Here is a 20,909-nt window from a genome sequence, read left to right on the forward strand (position 1 = left end):
AAATATATCATCTTAAGAAGAATCTTATCAGATGGTAAGCACTTGGGAACTACCTATTGTGAATTCAGGGCAGCTGCCTTGGAACAGAAAAAGTCATTTATTTATTTATTTACTTATTTATTTATTTTAAATTTTGTTATTATTATTATTATTTGAAAAAGTCATTTTTAAGCTGATTTACAAGTGCTGATAATTCCCCCTAGATTCAGAGCTGGCTTCCTTTTTTTTTTTTTTTTTTTTTTTTTTAAGACAGGGATGGGGACAAAGGGATGACCTAGAGTCATCATCCCCCTTAAAAGTGGTGGAGGCAGGTAATCGCCAACATCTCCGTTCCCTCCCCCCTGGTTTTCCTCCTTTTCCCACGCCCCAGAGCCAACCACGTTGGTTACAAAAGCCAGATACTCCGAGAAGAACGAGCCCGGGCGGAAGGGAGGCCTAGCCAGGGCTCCACGTGGGGGCCAAGGGCAGGCCTCGGGAGCCCCCCCCAACCCCGGCGCGATCTGTGACTCAGCCCGGAGTCTCCGGGCTCCTCCCGGCTTCGCCCCGGAGGGAGCACGAACCCCGCGGGCTGCGCGGAGCTCGGGCCGGACCCTGCGCCGCAGCTCCTCGCTCCCCCCGCGGCCTGCGGCAGGAGACAGGCAGGGCCTGCTCTGATTGGCTGCCTCTCTCTGACGTAGGCACCGGGCTCGGCCAATCAGCAGCTCGCACTCCCAGAGCAGAAAGATGAATTGTAACAGCCAAGGCCCTGGGAATTAAAAAAAAAAGAGAGCCCCCCCCCCACCCACCCCCAGCCCCGCACAAGGCTTCTGCAGGAGCCCCCCGCCGCCTCCCCCGACCCCGGGAGAGCCTCCTGTCTTCGGCCGGGAGCCCTCGGGCCAGGCCTGCGCGCACCCCGACTCCTTGGCGCTCAGCCGAGTTCACACCATTTCCAAAGTAGGTCAGCCCGGGCGGGTGGGAGGCCGCGAGGAGGCCCGGGGGCCGTGGGGGGGGGGGGGGGGCTGGGGGGCTCCCCCCGCGGAGGCGGCTCCCGCGAGGTGCTCTCTCGCTCTCGGTCTTGCTCACACAGCCGCCAGACAGGCTTGCTTTCAAACGATCCCACTCTCTCCGGCCGCGTGCAATTGGTCAGGGACCAATACTCTGGGCAAACCTCTAGCAGGACTTAAACGTCAACGTGAATGAAAACTCACTAGGAGACGGATGATGTCATCTTGATTCAGCTCTTTGTTCCTCGTGCTGTGGAAATTCATTGTTACTTATTAGGCTGGTGAGTTGTGTCTAAGAAGCACGCTGGTCCCCCCCACACACACACTCCAACCCCCCACCCCCACCCTACACACACACCCAGGAGAATGCAAGTAAAAATAAATAGATGCCCGCGAAGTTGTCCTAAATAACATATTGAGGAATGTGCATATGAAACAAATGGATGTGTCCTTAAAAACATAAACCTCATCCACATTCTTGAACACACAGAACCCGTCGGCTGCTGCTATTCACGCAGATATTGGTAGAAAGCCCAACTGCGCTTTCCCGAGTGGGGACATGCGTAGACACGTGTCAAATAACGTTGAGAAGGTGACTGTCTTCTTTAAACATGACCTGCCTTCAAGTAGCATCTAGAAGTTTCCATTGCTCTGCTGTTTCCCCAGCTAGCAAAACCAGCCCCCCTCCTCTTGTGGCAGAACCTACACCCCTCGAAGCCCCTTCTCAAATTCCCCCCTCTTTAGGAAATCTCTGCCTCCTGACTTTCAGTGATTATTTCTCTCCATCCAGAACCCCTGCAGCAATAAAGGAAGCCGATAGCACCCACCTAGGCATAGCTCTGGTATGACGCGGCGTCTAATTGTTTATTACACCATAACTCCAGGAAAGCCGTGGCCAGTGTGTCTGTCATATTTCAATGGTACATCATATGGACTGAGCACACATATTGCTCTAAGGACAAAGGGAGAAAACTAACGTTTACTGAAAGTCTAGGAGGTGCCAGCCACTGCACTAAGGTTTTCTATCAATTTTTTAAAATTCTCATTTAAAGCTCATAACAGCCTTAGAGTAGAAGATTTGCTTTCCACCATTTTAAAGATAAGGAAGCAGAGGCTTAGAACAGTTACATAACTTACCCAAGATCAAAGAGCCAATAAGCAGAGGAGCCAAGATTCAAACACAGCTATCAGACTCCCTGCTCTTTCTGCTACTCCCTGATTCTCAGTCTTGGCTGATTAGCTTCTAGAAATTTCAGATGCCTAGGCAGGCCCCAACTCTGAAAATTTTGATTTCGATTTCTAATCCCGGGAGAGGCAGGGAGTGTTTATTTCTTTCACTGCTCTGTTGCCAGCAATGCCTTGCCTATAGCAGCCACCAGAACATGTTTGTTAAATGAGTAAGTTAATTCAACCCATCTAGAAGAGTGGTTGTCAGGCCTGGCCTATATATTAGAAATCACCCGGAGAGCTGATGAAGGAATGCCTCTCTCTAGGCCCTACCCCCAGAGATTCTGATGCAATTGGGCTGGGGTGGGGCCTCCTGGCAGGGATCCTCGTTTTCAAAACCTCCCCGGGGCCATTCACATGTGCAGCCCCGGCTGAGAACCATGGATCTAGAGTGAGGTCATGGGATCTGCAAACTTTTCAAAGCCGCACAGGTAATTTTGATCCGCAGCCAGAGTTGAGAACTGCTGCCTACACATTCAGCAGCCTCTCTCTGGGTTTTATAAATGGGAAAGCATTACTTTCTAAAAATAATTCTGTCAACAAGTATGGGCATGCTCACCCATGCACAAAAGCGTCCCCATTTGGGGTACATTACAGAAAAAACAATGGGGCCTGTTGTCAACTGACTTCTAATCTGTAACCAGTTCAGTGCTAACTTGTTCTTTGATCTTTATCTGTCATGGACTAGTTGGAGAATGATTTATGAAATTGACAGACTGGAAATCTTGTTTTGTAGCTAGGAGAAGGAGAATGAATATCTTGTCTACCGAGCTAAAGGATAACTTTTAACCTCCATGAGCCTTGATGACCAATCTGCATGAGTGTTCATACACTGATGTGTATATTTTTCACTTATAAATATATAGGGAGAGTATGGGGATGAAAAAAATCTTTAAATGCACAGTGTTCTGCAAGTTGGCATATGGACACGAGGAAAAAAAATAAAGACTCTGACTGTATGTGAACTCCAGACGTGATTAGTAACGCTTCTAATCACCTGGAAATCAAGGAAAATGATGTGCCATGGGTTTATGTGTCGTTAGCATTAAGCCTTTCTTAAAGGGCATTATCCAGAACATATCAGAAAACAATTTACTATTAGGGAGAGATCTTATTACTTGGTGTAATAAGCCCGACCAAACCCTGATGCATTAAACATTTCTGTAAAAGTCATATTGCCATTGTATAATTATTATGAGCACATAAGCAACAGCTACTGTTAAGAACCAAGAAATGGGAACATCTTAAAGAGCAAATTATTTTACAGTTGGGGAAAGCAACTTCTCTGTACACACCATGAAATTTGTATGCAATTAGTAATAGGTGACATTCATTGAGCACTTAACGGTGCCCAACAGTCTTTGACAAGCTTTTAATGTATTCTCATGTAATCGCGCAACAAAGAGATGAACGAGGCACTGCTCTAATCTCTTTTCACAGTTAAGAAAACTGAAGCACAGAGAGGCTAAGTAACTTGCTCAAGGACCCACAGCAAGTAAACTGGGATTCAAATTCCTACAGTCTGATTTCATAGTGGATGGTTTTAACCGGTATCCGTGAGAAATACCTTTTTCTCCATGCTGATATTATGTGGTTTTAAGCAATTGCATCTTTTTTTTCATTTTCTGTGACCCTGACATAGAGTAATCAGAGAAAATAGATTTCCAGAAAGAAGCAACTATTGCTTAGTCCCAAATTTAATTCCATACTCCCTCCTTTAATTTTTACTACTATACACAATTTCCAAAACACCATTCTCACAGAATTGAAATGCAGTTCAATAAATATGTTAAGCATCAATTCCGTGTAAGGTTACCCCACAGGATTAGAAAATGGGCAAAATACAGCCCTTGTCTTTAAGAATCTTTTAGAAATGCAGACAGATCCTGGCATCCCCATTTAAAATCTTTTTTTCTTTTTTGTCCCTTCATATGATTCCAAATCTCCAATCTAACCTTAGAGATTCGGCTTGATTTGGTCCCTTCGCATTTTCCAGCTCCACATCTCTTTCCTTACCCTCATGGGCATGAGCTTCAAACTTATGGGGCTTCTCTTGGAACTTCTGATGATCCATATCCATGTCCTTTCCAGTGTCAGGGTCTCCGCGGCACCATTCCCACCGTCTCTCACACGTGTCCCTCCCTGCCCACTCCTGTAGCTGGAAACTCTCCTGCATCCTGCAGATCTCAGATGCTTGAACATCACTTTCTCAGAAAAGCCTTTCCTGATGGTGGGAGCCAGGTCCCATCTCGGCTCAAGTATCTCATAGCCTCCTCCACTTTTCATTCATAGAACTCACCCACTGTCTGTGATACTAATTTGTGTAGTCATTTGCTGAGTGTCTGTGTCTCCCACCTGCTTGTAAAGTCCCATGAGGAGGGAGGAGAGCGTGTAGTACTCTATCCTCTGCAGCCGGCACCCTGTGTTCTACTACATGGTGGGATCCAAATATTTGTTCTAAGATATGTTCTTGCATTTAAATATCATGTGTCCCTTTGGTCCTAGTGGTGGTGCTGGCTGTAACGGGTCACAGGATTCTATGCAATCTATCTTTTGTTTTTTTCCCACACCCTGCATACACCTTCTCAAATTATCCCAAAGTTAAGATGTCACTTGCTTCCTGCTGGGACCCTAATATAGGTAAGAATTAGATGGGCCTCTCCCCCCAAAGAACAAAAAACAACACCCAACCAAAAGAAATAGTGGATCACATAAATTCATAGACAAAATTAAATACTTTTAAAAACTATTCAAATATTTTCATCTAGGGGCACCTGGGTGGCTCAGTGATTGAGTGTATGCCTTTGCTCAGATCTTGATCCTGGGGTCCTGGGAGCGAGTCCCACATCTGGCTCCCTGCAGGAAGCCTGCTTCTCCCTCTGCCTGTGTCTCTGATTCTGTCTCGGTGTTTCTCATGAATAAATAAATAAAACTTTAAACAAACAAACAAACAAACAAACAAATAAATAAATAAATCTAAATTTCTAAATACTATAGTAGCTAAGCACTTACCTGAAAACTAGATGCATATTTGAAGAACAAAGTCAGGATAGTGCGTATTAGGGAATAAAAAGCACGACTGAGTCAGTTCATGAAAAACATGCTCCTGGGCAGCCCCAGTGGCCCAGTGGTTTGGCGCCGCCTCTGGCCTGGGATGTGATCCTGGAGACCCGGAATCGAGTCCTACGTCCGGCTCCCTGAGTGGAGCCTGCTTCTCTCCCTCTCCCTCCACCTGTGTCTCTGCCTCTCTCTCTGTCATGAATAAATAAATTAAAACAATAACAACAACAAAACATGCTCCAAGTGAGTTTCAACCAGGGGAGGCGCTCCAGATGCCCAACTGTGTCCCAGCTGCTCCTTCGAGGCAAGGACAACTGGGGATTGGGATGGGGGGGGGGGGGGTGCGGTGCTTTTTAAAAATTGTAAATACAAGTTTTGCTTTGTTCTGTTTTGCAAGACACATTTATTCTTTCATCCTTCTCAGGGGCTAGAAATCTGAAATCAAAGTGTCAGCAGGGCCATCCTCCCTTTGAAGGCTCTAGGTAAGAGCCCATCCTCATCTCTTCCAGCTTCTGGTGGTCACAGGCAATCCTCGGCCTTCCTTGATTCATAATTCTCTCCACCGTCCCATGGCCTCTTCCATCCGTGTGTGTCTTCACCTATACTCTTAACTGGAATATATCTTCAAAGCCCTGATTCCCAAGTAAGTTCACATTCACAGGTTCTGGAGCCTAGGACTTCTTGAGGGAGAACACAATTCAACCCACAATACTTAAGTGTGTACAACCAATATTTTTTCCTCCTTTCTTTTTCCTATTTTATATAGAGAATGTTGGTGGTTGTTTGAGTCTTCTCTCTTGTTTGTACTGGTCACTCTAGCTATAGGTCTGTCAGTTTTGCTGGTGGTTAACTTTACAACTTAGTCTTTTTTAAAAAGATTTTATTTATTTACTCATGAGAGACACACAGAGAGAGGCAGAGATGTAGGCAGAGGGAGAAGCAGGCTCCCTGAGGGGAGCCCGATGCGGGACTCCATCCCAGAACCCTGGGATCATGCCCTGAGCTGAAGGCTCAACCACTGAGCCACCCAGGTGCCCCTACAATTTAGTCTTTTGATAATAGAATATAATGATTAGGACTGTGGCTGAAACTGGATATTACTTCTAGAAGCAGAATTTATATCTCCCAGATGTAACTATGGTAGTGGAAATGATTTTGCACTTTCTCTTTTTAGGAAGAAGGTGAGGGTGTCTTCATCTTAATAGGAATAGTTGCATGCTGCAAGGCAGATGCATGATGTTGCTACTACTCTGATTATATGGTCAAAGGGTGAGGATGGTGCCTGGTGGCCAAGAAAGTACACCATTCTGATTATTTGTGGGAGATTAACTAAAGAGAGAAGAAGCTATTTTTTTTGTGTGTCTTGCTTCTAATGAAGCTTCTGGGAGCCTATTGGGGCAGGGCAGTTCCAGCAACTGTAGAGACAGAGTGTTCCCTGTCCTCACGGAGCTCTGATTTGGGCAGTGGTGGTGACAATGGTAGGTGACTCTGGGCTCCTGCATCTTCAGTGTGAGTATGGGCTCTTGGCTTATTTCATCTATTCCTTCTCTGATGCTTTTCCTTGCTTTATGCAGTTCCAAGTTTCTGACCTGGATCATTTTCAGTCTTTCTGAAGGATGTCTCATAACATTTCTTGCAAGGCAGGTCTACTTGTGACAAATTTCCTTAATTTTTATTTGTCTCAGAAAGTCATTACTTCTTCCCTTTTGAAGGATCATATCATTGGATAGAGAATCCTAGGTTGGTAGATTTTTCTCTCAACATTTTAAGTATTTCGCTCCACTCTCCTCTTGCATGGGTTCTAAAAAAGAAATCTGATATAATTCTTGTCCTTACTCCTCTATAGGTAGGTTTTTAAAAAAAATTTCTGGCTTCTTCCAAGATTTCCTCTTTGTTTTCGATTTTCTGCTATTTGAATATGATATACATTAGGCATAGATTTTTTGGTATTTATCTTGCTTAGTGTTCTCTCATCTCCTTACATCTACGATTTGGAGTCTGTTATTAATTTTGGAAAATTATCAAGTTGTTATTACTTAAATTTTTTTCCTGTTTCTTTCTTCTCCTTCTGGTATTCCCTCTTCATGCATGTTAAACCTTTTGTAATTGTCACACAGCTTTTGGGTAGTCTGTTCTGTCTTTTTAATTTTTTTCTCTTTGCATTACAGCTTTGGAAGTTTTTACTGACATATCTTCAAGCTCATGGATTCTTTCCTTAGCCATGTCCAGTTTCCTGACGAGCCCATCAAAGACATTCTTCATTTTTATTATGGTGTTTTTTTTTATTTCTAGCACTTACTCTTGCTTCTTTCTTCGAGTTTTCATCTCTCTGTTTACATCACCCATCTGTTCTTTTCATGTTTTCTCCTTTTCCTGTTAGAGCCCTTCACATATTAATCACAGTTATTTTTAAATCCCTATTCTGATCATCCTCAACTCTCTGGCATGCCAGAGTCTGGTTCTGATGCTTGCTTGGTCTCTTCAGACCCTGGTTTTTCCTTTAAACTATGTAATTTTTTTGTCAAAAGCTGAACATGGGGTACATGGCTGGCTCAGTGGTTGAGCATCTGCCTTTGGCTCAGGACGTGTTCCCGGGGTCCTGGGATAGAGTCTGACATCGGGCTCTCTGCAGGGAACCTGCTTCGCCCTCTGCCTATGTCTCTGCCTCTCTCTGTATGTCTCTCATGAATAAATAAATAAAATCTTAAAAGAAAAAGAAAGAAAGCTGTACATGCTCTATGGGGTGAAAGAAACTGGGATGGCTAGACTTTTAACATGAGATTTTATGGGCATCTGGCCAGCAGTTAGGCTATGTTTGCTCTTTGCTGTAGCTGTGGTGTGAAGTTTCCTCTGGTGTCTTTATTTTGTCTGCCCTGCTGTCTTTGGGATTTCCTAGAGACTTCTTAAATAGGGTCTGAGGCTTGCAGGTCTTTTAGTTGTCATCACCCATTATTATACAGAAGCCCTAACTGATGTGGTGGTAAGGTGTGGGGGCAGGGGAAGTGCTCTGCAGTCCTGTCATTAGGTCTGCCTTCCAGGGAGCCTGAGATGGGTATTTCCCTTCCCCCATGTCAAAGGCTAGAGGGGCCAGGAGTTGGGTATTTCCCTTCCGGGGGGATGGTTATGTTCTGTAAAGCACCTGTTGGTTACATTTGGTTAAACAGTTTCTCTTGAGGGCAGGCTTTTTGAAGGAGAACAGAATGCTTTGGGTTTATTTCAAAATGTTTACTCCTCCCACCCCCAACCCCCAGCCAGAAGCTAGAAGGGAATTTCCACCCATCTTCACAAATGTGACCCTGGTACGGCTCCTGGAGTTTAAAATTCGGGGAAGTGTTAGGAGGACCTCTAGGACGGGACTCCTTAGACATTCTTAGCTCTCAAGCTAAGATACACTGAGCCTCTAGTATTCCTACAAGGTATTCCTTTCAACTATTCCTACAGATACTGGCTCCAGTTGGAGATTTCTCTTCCATGTCAGCTGTGATGCTCTGTATCTGCCCATCTGTCTCTCCAGTTTGGGGAGGGCAGCAGTTTGCTCTGTGACCTCAATTCTCTGGTGGATCTCAGAAGAGTCAGTGAATTTTAGCTTGATCCACTTCTTTTTTTGTCGTGAGGACAGGGGGGACAACTTTCAAGCTCTTTACAGGTTGGCCTGGCAACTGGAAGTTCAAATACAACTTTTTAAAATTGATCTTAGAAAATCTGAGAAATGCAGAAAATTATTAACTAGAATAAAAATCACCAATAATTTCACCACACAGAGATACTCACTGTTAAACTATGGATGTATATATTTTTTCTATGCCTATGATGTATATGCATGTATTATATATGTAATATAATTTTTAGAATTATGTCACCCCATACATAGTTTTACAGCTTTGTTGGCTCACAAAATAGTAGGTTATACACTTCCCCATGTCAGCAAATGTTCTACATTTAATTGTTTATTACTTGCAAATATTGCAAAATATTTAGTTGTATTTAATTGGAGGTAACAGAGCAGAGAGGTTAAGGTCATAAGTTCTGGGATTGGATTGCCTGGCCCAAACCCTAGTCCCTCTGTTTGTGAGCTTAATGATCTTGGGTAAGTTATTTAACCTCTCTATGCGTCACGTTTTCTCACCTGTTAAATAGAAACGATAATCCTCACTGTTGGTGAGATTCAGCTGGATAATAAGGATTGTTAGAACAATCACTCAGAACAGTCACTTAGAGAATGGTTTATTACATGTCAATGGCAAAATTAATTTTAAAATAATCTATTTTGTATCTTGTTTGGGTGTAAAAATGCAAAATATTTTAACGCATGCTGCAGTGTACTTGCCCTGTAGTAATTTTCCCTGGAGGCAAGAGGGCCTATTAGTGTATGGAGCTGGCCTCCCAGCTTTGGTTGCTTCTCCTTCGTTTGTCCACCCTGATGTGCTATTACTGCATCTTTTCCATTTTAAGGTCAATGTCTTAGGCAAACAAAGTTGCATGTGAAAAACACTAAACACCCCCCCCCCCCAAATGACCCACACAAAGCAAACAAATAAATATAACCTTAAACAAAATATAACTTCAAACTCTCAAAACCACATTTTTGCAAAAGCTCAACATTCTTTTGGTCATTTTGATTTTCTTCGGTAGTTAATAACTCAGAGCCATGTAAAAGTCTGTAGACACTAAGAATCCTTTTGCTTGTGGGTTTTATTATAGAGCCTTCATGATTATCCAAATGCAGCTTGTTGGAAGTTCACTCATCTTTTGCAACCACTGCTTGTTTGTATGGCACAGATTAGAGTGTCTGTAAGCATAAAGACCACTGCCCATTGGGTAGCACCAATCTAATAAAAAACCTGAGTCTTGTTTTCATGCCCTCACCTTTACGTGTCACCTCCCACATGCAATGAACTGTCAAGTTCCTGTTCCTGAATGTTCCTCTTCCTCTGTGCTCTCTTCCAAATCCATGTCTTCCTGTTCTAACCATCTTAGAACAAGCCCCCATTCCTTGCCGCTTGGTGTATTATAATAACCTTGCTTCCAGATTTTCCTTGGTCAAAACTTCCCTCTACAGCATTTTGGCCTCCTCCAGATACTAATCTGACCATGGAACTCTCCTGGTTACAGATAAAGTCCAAATACTTTTGTGTATCATTCAAAGCTTGCTTACATTCCTATTCACATTTCCAGCCACATCTTAGGGCAATTATCCCCCCTACCACCTCACCCTCCAGACCACCCTGCTCCATGCTCCAACCCTACTCTTTTTCTCTACTTTATCCTTTAAAGCTTGGTTCCATGTCACTTTCTCTGGAAAGAATTCTTTTTCCCTTTCCTTTTTGGGCAGAATTAATTGCTCTATTCTTTGGGGGCTTCATATAAGTGGATCCACTTGGTACCATATCACAGAGTAGATGTGCATATGCTGTCTCCCCTGCTATGTCTGAAGTCTGAGGGCAGGGACCACACTGTTTTCACCTTTGTGGTTCCCCTTCACTTCCCAAACCCAAGTAAATAATATGTGATCAATGAAGGTTTTTGAACAACCAGCATTCATTCAAGCCCAACTTGAGATGCTGTATTTCCTTTTTTTTCTTTAAGATTTATTTATTAATTTTAGAGAGATGACAGAGAGAATGCACTAGCAGGAGGTGAAACAGAGAGAGAAGAGAATCCACAAGCAGAGTCTTCGCTGAATGGGGAGCCCAATCTGGGGCTCCATCCCAGGACCCTGAAATCATGACCTGAGCTGAAACCAAGAGTCAGATGCTTAACTGACTGAGCCACTTGGGCACCCCAGAGATGCTGTATATTCTTTTTTTTTTTTTTGCGATTTTATTTATTTATTCATGAGAGACACAGAGACAGAAGCAGAGACATAGGCAAAGGGAGAAGCAGGCTCCTTGTAGGGACCCTGATGCGGGACTCGATCTCAGGACCCTGGGATCACGACCTAAGCCAAAGACATATGCACAACCACTGAGCAACCCAGCATCCCTGCTGTATATTTTTAAAGGCAGACATAGAACTAATTTTGAAATTTATATATATATATATATATATATATATATATATATATATTTTTTTTTGTCATTAAACTTCTAAGAGTTTCAGGAATGAAAACTGTGTTTCACTGGGGCAGGATCATCAAATTAGTACAAAGTACTCTTACTGGCTTGAAAAACGGGTAGTTTAGGGGTTTTTTTGTTTTGTTTTGTTTTGTTTTTTCCTTGAAGGCTACAAATACACGCATTAAAGATAGTTAACACTGGGAGGGCCCCTAGAGACAAGTGGGCTCTATAGTCTCTGGTTTTAAAACAAATGAGGAAACAGACCTGGAGAGGTTAGTGGTCTTGGCCAAAGTGAATGGAAAGGGAACTAGAATAGAGAACTCATTCTAATTCAGACTCCTTTTCATTAAATCAGAGCTTAAAAAAAAAAAAAAAAAGCTGTGATTAAGACTTTTGCTAAATCAAGTTAGTCTTTTCCCTAAGTAAGCTGAATTGAGGAGCTATAGCTATAGCTTTTTTTAAACTTCTGAAATTTTTATTAGAAAGTGCTGACCCACATATATTCAGGTGAATGTAGATCTTATTATCGTTTCTCACCACCTATCACCAAAGGATGCTGGTAAAGCAAAGTGAAGTAAAGTGTCCCCTTGAACTTGAAAATATTGACAATTGACATGACAACACTCAGAATCTGTACAGAATTGATAAGGCCAACAGTAGGAATCACTTAAAAAAAGAAAGTCTGGGGGCACCTGGGTGGCTCAGTCGGTTAAGCATCTGCCTTCAGCTCAGGTTGTGATCCTGGGGTCCTGGGATTGAGCCCCACATCAGCATCCCTGCCTAGTGGGGAGTCTGCTTCTCTCTCTCCTTCTGCCCCTCCCCTGCTTGTACACACTCTCTCTGTGTGTCAAATAAATAAACAAAATATTTTTTTTAAAAAGAAAGAAAGAAAGTTCTGAAAAACCATTGATATCACTTAAAATGATTTGATCATAATTTCAGGACAGGACTAGAGTGTGATTTTACTAAGCTGATATGTTATATTGTCCATAAAATATGACCTACTTAGATTTTTTAGAAGTGGAAGTTAGAAGGTAAAAATTGTGTTTATTTAGTTATCCAAAGACTGAGACACTGGATCTCGGAGTTATGAGCATCATGATCACGACAGAGGACTACTCCGTGGTAAGGCAAGGATAGTCCATCCATGGCCTAGTTAAAGTATTTCTAAAGACAATCCAGCCATCCCTTTTTGTTCTGATTCTGTGCTCCTAAACAATCTTCTGGATCCAAACGGACATTTCTGACATTGAGAAATGGGTGATCTAGATGATAAACTTTAAAATTTCAGCCATAAGAAAAAAATAGCTTCCATTAAAAACTTTTAAAATTGATGTTATGGTTTATGCATCAGTCTCTTATGAGGTTGGTTCATGTGAACCAGACCTCCTGCATCTAGGTATGTTGAAAAAAATAAAATAAAATGTCCAGATCTTCAAAGCTGAAGACCAGACTTTGGAATGTCTTGATGACTGTAAGAAACTGCCAGTGGTAGCCAGTGGCAATTTTGTGTCTCCTCTCTCGAACTTGATTAGTATATATTTTACTATATTTTGCCCAAGATTAGTATATATTTTAAGTTGAAAGGAGTCATTAAAACATGATAACGACAGAGATTATTGATAGTATTTCCAATACTAACTTGCATTGTAATGAGACATTTACATGTTTGTCCTCTCTTCCTTCCTCCTCGGGGGCCCAAATTTGCAGTTGCCTTCCAGTGTACCAGGAACGGGTTATAGGACCACCAGGAAAATTAGTCTCTTCATTGTAAATAAGTCAGTCTGAGAAAGACAAATACCATAATGATTTCACTTATAATGTGGAATTTAAGAAACAAAACGAAAAACAACAATAAAAGAGAGACAAACACAAAGACCAGACTCTTAACCAACAGAGAACAAACTGGTGGTTAACAGAGGGGAGGCAGGTGAGGGTCTGGAGTAAACAAGTGAAGGGAATCAAGAGTACATTTATGAAGATGAGCACTGAGTCATATAAAGAATTGCTGAATCATTATATTGTACACTATGTTAATTACACTGGAATTAAATAAATGAAAAATAAAATAAGTCTCTTTTAGCCATTGTGAGTAGGAGGAGGAAAGGACTAAGCTCTTTGAACTAGTACCTCTACTCTAGGGACTGCATACATATTCCCCAGGGTCCTTATTCAAATATTGTTTGCCATGTGTTATGAGGTGACAAGAGATCAAGAGGCACTCATAACGAATCTTAATTCACGAGAGAAGGGAAGCACCAACACCGCATGGTGAGTCGCCTGGCCATAGCAATCCCCAGAGGAGCTGGGCAGATGGCACCATTTTTCTCTTGAATACCTATTGGCTTAAGGCCCAAAACCCAAGGTTGGGCCTTCATGCTGCTGCCTCCTACTGCGACGGTATCTGTGTTTAGCTTACGTTTCCAACATGGTTAATTAAACCCCCACTCCCAGAGAAGGAAGGGAAAGCTATGGTGCCAAATCGTGTTTTTCCCACCAGGAGCCACTGACCTCTGGGTCTCTCAACTTTGTGCAAAGAGCCTATGGTGTATCACATGCCAAGACTGACAGGGCACATTTGTTCCTCGGCACATACACCAAGGACCATGGGACAGGGCGATTTCAATATATACCTCCCTGGTGTTATCTTCTGTTTTTTTTATTATGTCTTTCAGAAATAGGGTTGGATAACTAAATAAACACACAAATAAATAAAGAAATGGAAATCTCCTGGGTATTGAAATATGTTATGGAAATTCCACAATGTTTTTATTAGACAAAATACAGTTCTGTGGCTGAGGTACCCAGGTTTGTTCCAATAGCTAAGCAGGACTGGAAGAAAGCCATCTTTTGGGCAAAAATTAGACTATGACCAATCACATAGAAAAATTCTCCCTTGAAAAGGGTTCACTTTTTAATTTTTTTAAGCTCTTCATAAATAGAGCTTTATGAGGAGAATACCCAGAAGTCTTAGTAAAATTATAGGAACAAATTAGAACCATATAACCCAACATTGGATAATCATAAAACATGAAAAAGATACCTTTTTTTCCCTCTTTAGGGTATTTTCTTTTTTCCTTTTCTAATTTGGATTATGTATCACCATCATCTATCTACACTAAATACCATAAGTATTTTGCTTTATGTGCAATTTACCAAATGTAGAGCATACTAAATTTTATGTGTAGCATAGAATTACAGCAGTGATTATTCTCTTTCTGGATAATATCAGGGCTTAAATGCTTGTATTTCAGCCCAGAGTAGAAACACAGACACTCACACACAACTAATTGTGTCTCCAAATAATCAGAAAGGTTTGCTCAATGTTACATATACAACCATTGAGAACAATCCCAAAATGAGGTGCTCCTGAAAAAAATACTACAATGTCTCTGTATTTGTATCACTTCTAAGATCATAGATGCAGAACCGTAGTAAACTCATAGAAGAAGGAAGGAAAAGCATTGAAGCCATAAAAGGTTGATGCACCTGGTACAGGGAAGGGCCAGTTGAAGTGAGACTATGATCCCATCACTTCCATGTATGAGCTCTCCCTTTATTGGATGTGCAACTCTGGACCATTCATTAAGACTCTCATCTTGGTGAGTAAAACAGTATTGAGACAAAGGTTTCATGACACTCAAAGATAGGAGTGTTCTAAACGTATTTTGTAAACCATGCCTGGTAGGCATTGTTTAACTTTAAAAAAAGAAGAAAGAGGGGGTGCCTAGGTGGCTCAGTGGTTGAGCACCTGCTTTCAGCTCAGAGTGTGATCCCAGGGTCCTGGAATCAAGTCCCACATCGGGCTCCCCGCAGGGAGCCTGCTTCTCCCTCTGCCTTTCTGTCTATATCTCTCATGAATAAATAAATTAAAAAAATTTTTTTTAAAAAAGAGGAAGAAAGAAAACCAACTCTACGGTTTTACTGAGCATCTACTACATGCTCTGTATTTTATCAGGTGCTTTGCATGCTTCTGTTCCTTCCAACAACCCCATGAGGTAGAGATTCTCATTCACATGTCAGGGCAGAGTTGCCGTCCACATTTCCTCAGCCTTTCCCTCCTTCTTGTCACTGGGTGATCGCATCTCGGTTCTCTGGTTTCAGCTCTGGGGCCACTGGCTTGCTCAGAAGAAACACCAGGCACCTTGCACTTGACTCTATCCCTCCACTCTGTAGCACCGTGAGTGTAGCAGCTTGGCACAGCCACAGGGAGAAAAGGTTGAGCTAATCTTTAACTTTTTTTTTTCTTCCTCTTTTCTCAAATGTGCCAGACAAGTGAAAATAGACCGCGACCTTTTGGGGAAAGAAAGCAAAGCCTGAAATGATGACACCATCCTCTGAGGCAGTGACCTGTAGTGTTGCAAGGACTTTGGGTGTCTTCAACCTCTGACCTGTCCCTCCTGGCCCTTCTCTGCAGCCGTTTCTGTGTCTCAGGGCTCGCCCTGTCTTCTTGCAATGCCTGCTCCTAATGTGTCAGTGTGGGGCTTGGTTGGTTAGCCCACGCTCTGAAATATAGCAGCCTACTCGAAACATAGAATAGAGTTTGTTCTCGGTGTTCTCCTGTCTATATCGATTGGATCAAAGGGAGATCCATCTGGAATCTACTTAGAGTCCTTCCAGATGGTAAGCTTGCTTCCAGATGGTACATTTAATAGGAGAGAAAGAAATCACTGAACATAAACATCATAGCACCAGGGAAGGCCCTGTGACCTTATTTCTTTCAGGATTCTTCAGGACTCAGAACAATTGTGCCTGCCTTAGATTTTCGCAGAAAATTGCTCTTCTTCCTGAATTTCAGACTGAAAGCAGGAGCCTTCAGGGAGTGATGGTGTTATTTATATCCAAGACCATCCATAACCACAATTATGGATTGTGGCTTGATTCATCGTATTTTAAAAGTTTACATGAATTTAAAAAGCCATTATCAAATTCCACAAGGAGTTCAGGGGCTTTCATTATCCAAGTGCCATCTACTGGATGCAAGCTAATATTTGGCTGATCCTAAAAAGTGGATGACTTTCAGCAAACCTGCCTGCCACTGGTGTACCACCAGCTTAAAAAAAATTATAATTTCCACTTGCAAGGTAAGAGACCCCTAAAAAAAGATCACAAGGGTTGCATCTCAGAAGAGCCATCGTGGTGGGCTCTCCTTTGAACAAGGGGTGGACCCTTGGACATTTAGGACCTGGGCCCCAAGGCAAGCAATTTCAGAAAGGAGGCATACTGTCTCATTATCTCTGCTGCTACTATCGTAAATGTGCTTTGTCCCAGACTTTCCCACACATAACTTTGTGTGGCCTGGAAACTTCTATTCATTCAACCCAGAAACAAATATTTATTCATTCGTTTATTCGTTTTCTTGAGGGTAACAGGGGTCTGGGCTTGGAGCGAGGGTCACAAGATCGTGACAGTCAGCAATCTTCTGGTGGAGCCTGGATGGTCCCTGCTCTCGCTGGCCAGACACCTGTCCTATCTTGATTCTTGGCTGAACTTCTTTTAAGTGTGCATTGGCCAGCCCCGCCATACCACCTTCTTCCCCAGCACACAGCCCTGGGACGGGAGGTTGCTTCATTGGCCTTTACCCTTCTGCTTTGAACCTGTCCTTGTTCCCTATAAACCTCAGTCTGATCAATACAGAGGTCACCCCCATGAATGGGCAACTTCCATTGAAGGGATAAACTACGTGAGCTCAATCACAGCCCCTTGGCTTTCGACTGACCTCCCACCGAAAGTTCTGGACCTTGACTAAAGTCCTCATCCAAACACGGGCTAGTAGGTCACTTAACTTTATTTGCTTTTTCTCCTAGCCAGTCAGAGATTGCAAGGTTTTATACGTAACCTGGCTGCCAAACACGCACTGTGGTCAGGGTGGAGTGGCAAGGGAAAGATCCCTCTGTGTACCAACACCTGCTCCCCGAAAGGCCCAGGGCTGAGACTTCAGCCCTCCTGTGAATCTGCATGGCAGTCTGGGGCCCTGGACATTAGGGATGCAGATTCCATAAATTTGAAGCTGTGTGATTTAGATAGGAAATATTTAGATTGAGATTTGCAGTATCTATGAAGACAGGGCTTGCTAAGCAAATGAAAGGAGTTCCTATCTTCTTTTTTACACCTAACTAAAAAAGTAAAACAACACCACCCTCAGGATCCAGGCCAGGGACTGCAGACAAAAATTTACATTAAGAGAATAAATAGTTTTCGAGTACCCTGCAACTCTCTGTAAACACCCCCCCCCCCCCCAGGTACAAGCAACTATAAATAATTTTTATCTGTTACTAAGCAAACGTGTCATAGGAGCATTTGGTTATTCTACATCCATTTTTTAATATTATTTCTAAAAGGCCTGGATTTGATAGACCGATTGCAATAAAGTCTATTTCTTCAGTAATTCAGATGGGCTTCGACCCCCACACCTGCCACATTTATTCTGAAATCGATGAGGGTGTATTGTAGTCATAGAGAATCAGTTAGAAGGTGCTTTGAGGTCAGTTAGCCTCCAGGCAGAGCTATTCTAGAACTATTTTAGACCTACAGTGGCTTATATCATTATCCTGATACCTGTATAACTATTATTGTTAAGTGATGCCGCCCTATGACAATCACGTTTCATTTTTGCCAAGTACTTTAACCTGGATTTTCATTTTTCCCCAGATGATCTTAAAATTGTTATCTCCTGTTCTCCAATGGGGAAACTGAGGCAGAGGAAGAAGCTCTGTGTGGCTTCAGGCCTCAGAACCTGCTCATGGTAAGCCAGGAATAGAACCCTTGTCTTTTGTAAACCAGCTAAGCGTGGAAAGCACGGGACACGTCTCTCCAGTCTTTGCTGCTTGTTCAAGTGTGCTTCAGAGTGTGCCCCTTCTCACTAATTTGAACACTTGGGAGTATGTTCTCCAGCTTCCAGCGGATGTCCTGGTTCCTAAAAGTGTTCAGAGTACTGCCACTACTTCCTGCAGATGTGCAAACCAGCAGGTGGAGAGGGAAAGAGCAGGAAGGAAGTTGAGTAAAGGATGGGAGGGTAGTAGGAAGTACCCCCTCTCAGGCTCCTCCTTTCCTAGGCAGCGACTGTCTGTTCAAAACCATAGCAAGGCTGCCCAAAGCGATGTCTTCAACAGGAGGGAGGTGTTGGTCCAGAAACAGTAAAGCTAATCTTTGTTGAGGGCTTGTTAATGAGACAACATGCTGAGCATCATCTTGTATCATCTTCACCTTAACCACAGAAGACACTAACATCACTGTCTCCTTTCTTTTTTTTTTTTTTATTTTTATTTTTTATTATTTTTTTTTTTTACTGTCTCCTTTCTGCAGGTGAGGAGCTCAAAGCATAAAGAGAGGGAGTCACTTGTTTCAGCTCTCAGGGTCCAGGAGCCTGTCTGACTCCAGAGGGGACTCATGCCTGGGCTTCCTGTCTCCAGGGAATCTGGACAGAGTGGTGGAAATTTCAGGTCTCACACTCCTTGGGCTTGGGGTTGCCCAGCAAAAGGGGATGCCCACCATTTGTGCCACATTTAAGTCCATAATGGACAATCAGATAAAGCTTTAAGAATGTCAGCTCCAGGGGGATTGCTGGAGTCTGGGTCATTATCATCTCTCCTTCCTCTCTCCTTCCTCCTCCTCCTTCTCCTTCTTCTTCTTTGGGATGTAACACTTATTTGTGGAGAGCCTGAACCCCTTAGATGAATATGGTATCTTATTCCCCGAAACCCTTTTGTCATATCTGTTGGCAGAACTTAGAAGTGTGCATTTCACTTCCCTAAGAGATGTGCCAAAGTCCAACGTTTTAAAAAAGAAAAAAAGAAAAATGGGTCCCTCTGGAGTTTTCATTCATTTACTCAGAAATAATCAGAATGTGAGCAACAAGGATGTAGTAGGCACGATGCTGAGCAGTAGGACATAGAAGTGAATATGATGGGTTTGGTTCCTCTCTCTGGGAGTTTATAGCTTTGGACAGGGGCTGGCAAAGTCTAGCTGTGGGCCAACGGCTGCCTGTTTTTATAAATAAAGTTTTATTGGAACATAGCCACACTCATCCATTCACAATTTGCCTGTGGCTACCTTTGCACTAAAACAGTGGAGTTGAGTCATTGCAACAGAGACAAGATGACCTGAAAAGTGTGGAATCTTTACTATCTGGCCCTTTCTGGAAAAAGTTTGCCAACCCCTGTCCTAGGATAACATTTATTTTTCAAGCCCGGAAATTTTTCTTTCAGATGAACGTGTGTATTTATCCTCAAACTGGCTATCCATTAGGACCAGGCAGTTGGCTTCCTAAAGGAAACGGTCATCACTGGAGGACTCAGCAATGCTGAGAAAAACAAAATGATGACAATAAAGTAACCACCAGCATTTCCTGAGTGTTTGCTACTAGCCAAGCAGAGCTCTAAGCATGGGTTACCTTGCTCAGTTCTCACAGTTCCTCTCTACAGGCAGCACTGTTATTACTCCCATTTTACAGATGGAGGCTGGATAAATAACCAGATTTTGGAGCTAGAAGGAGCCGGCCGGGCACACACTCTTCCCTGTTGCTCTGCATTGGAAGAGGTAGTGGGGTGCGGGGTCCTATCCAAGCAGGCTGGAGAGATGGAGATCCACACCGCCCACCCCCAACCCCAGAAGTGGCCAAACAGTGCTGGGCCTATTTTTAGGCCTGAAGAAAATCCTCATACAAGAGAGGATGAGTCTCTCCCTTGCCCTCTGTACACATACACAGACACACTCTCTGATTGGAGGGGGATGCAATTGCGACACCATGCTCTGAGCTTCTCTGTAATTAAGGTGCTTCTCAGATGTGGGTGTGTCTAATGACTCTGCTAATGCTGATCCGTGGGGGATGCTTTGGAATTCAGTGGGAAAAAAATAGAGGCATTGATTCATTCTGTCAGAAAGAAGAAATAGAAGGAGCTCCTTTAGAGTTTATTTCTCTATCCCTTTCTTTGAGAATTCCCAAGACCCTAATGGCCATGCTCTTCCTTTGCTTCTGACACCCCCTGAATTCCTTCTCCCCATCTCCAGAATATCATTGCCCTTGCCACAACAAGCTTTTCCGAAAACATGAAGGCCTCTCCTGGGATTCTTTTTTTTTTTTTTTTTAAGATTTATTTATTTATGATAGACCTAGACAGAGAGAGAGAGAGAGAGAGAGGCAGAGACACAGGAGGAGGGAGAAGCAGGCTCCATGCCAGGAGCCCGACGTGGAACTTGATCCCCGGACCCCAGGATGGCGCCCTGGGCCAAAGACAGGTGCTAAACCGCTGAGCCACCCAGGGATCCCCTCTCCTGGGATTCTTAAAATGTAATAGCAGGACCACAAAAATGATACTGGAGCAACTCCCATGTCTGAGTAGGGGAGGATACTTTACCAAGTTCAGGAGCAGAGTAGAGAGGTCTCCATTCCTTGTATGTCTTCCCAGTTATCAAGAAGACATAACCCTGGGGCGCCTGCGTGGCTCAACCGTTGAGTGTCTGCCTTTGGCTCAGGGCATGATCCTGGAGTCCTGGGATCGAGTCCCACGTTGGCAGGGAGCCTGCTTCTCCCTCTGCCTGTGTTTCTGCCTTTCTCTCTCTGTGTGTCCCATGAATAAATAAA

At 43.1% G+C, this 20,909-nt stretch overlaps 1 long non-coding RNA gene across 1 annotated transcript; it reads left to right on the plus strand.

The window, feature by feature from the left end:
• The first annotated feature begins 2,544 nt into the window (after positions 1-2,544).
• On the plus strand, positions 2,545-19,600 carry LOC119867622. Its single transcript, XR_005384172.1, has 3 exons — positions 2,545-2,641; positions 17,978-18,071; positions 18,632-19,600. It is a non-coding gene; the product is annotated as an uncharacterized LOC119867622 (long non-coding RNA).
• Positions 19,601-20,909: the final 1,309 nt, after the last annotated feature.

Source organism: Canis lupus, chromosome 35, assembly GCF_011100685.1.
Source record: "Canis lupus familiaris isolate Mischka breed German Shepherd chromosome 35, alternate assembly UU_Cfam_GSD_1.0, whole genome shotgun sequence".
NCBI lineage: Eukaryota > Metazoa > Chordata > Mammalia > Carnivora > Canidae > Canis > Canis lupus.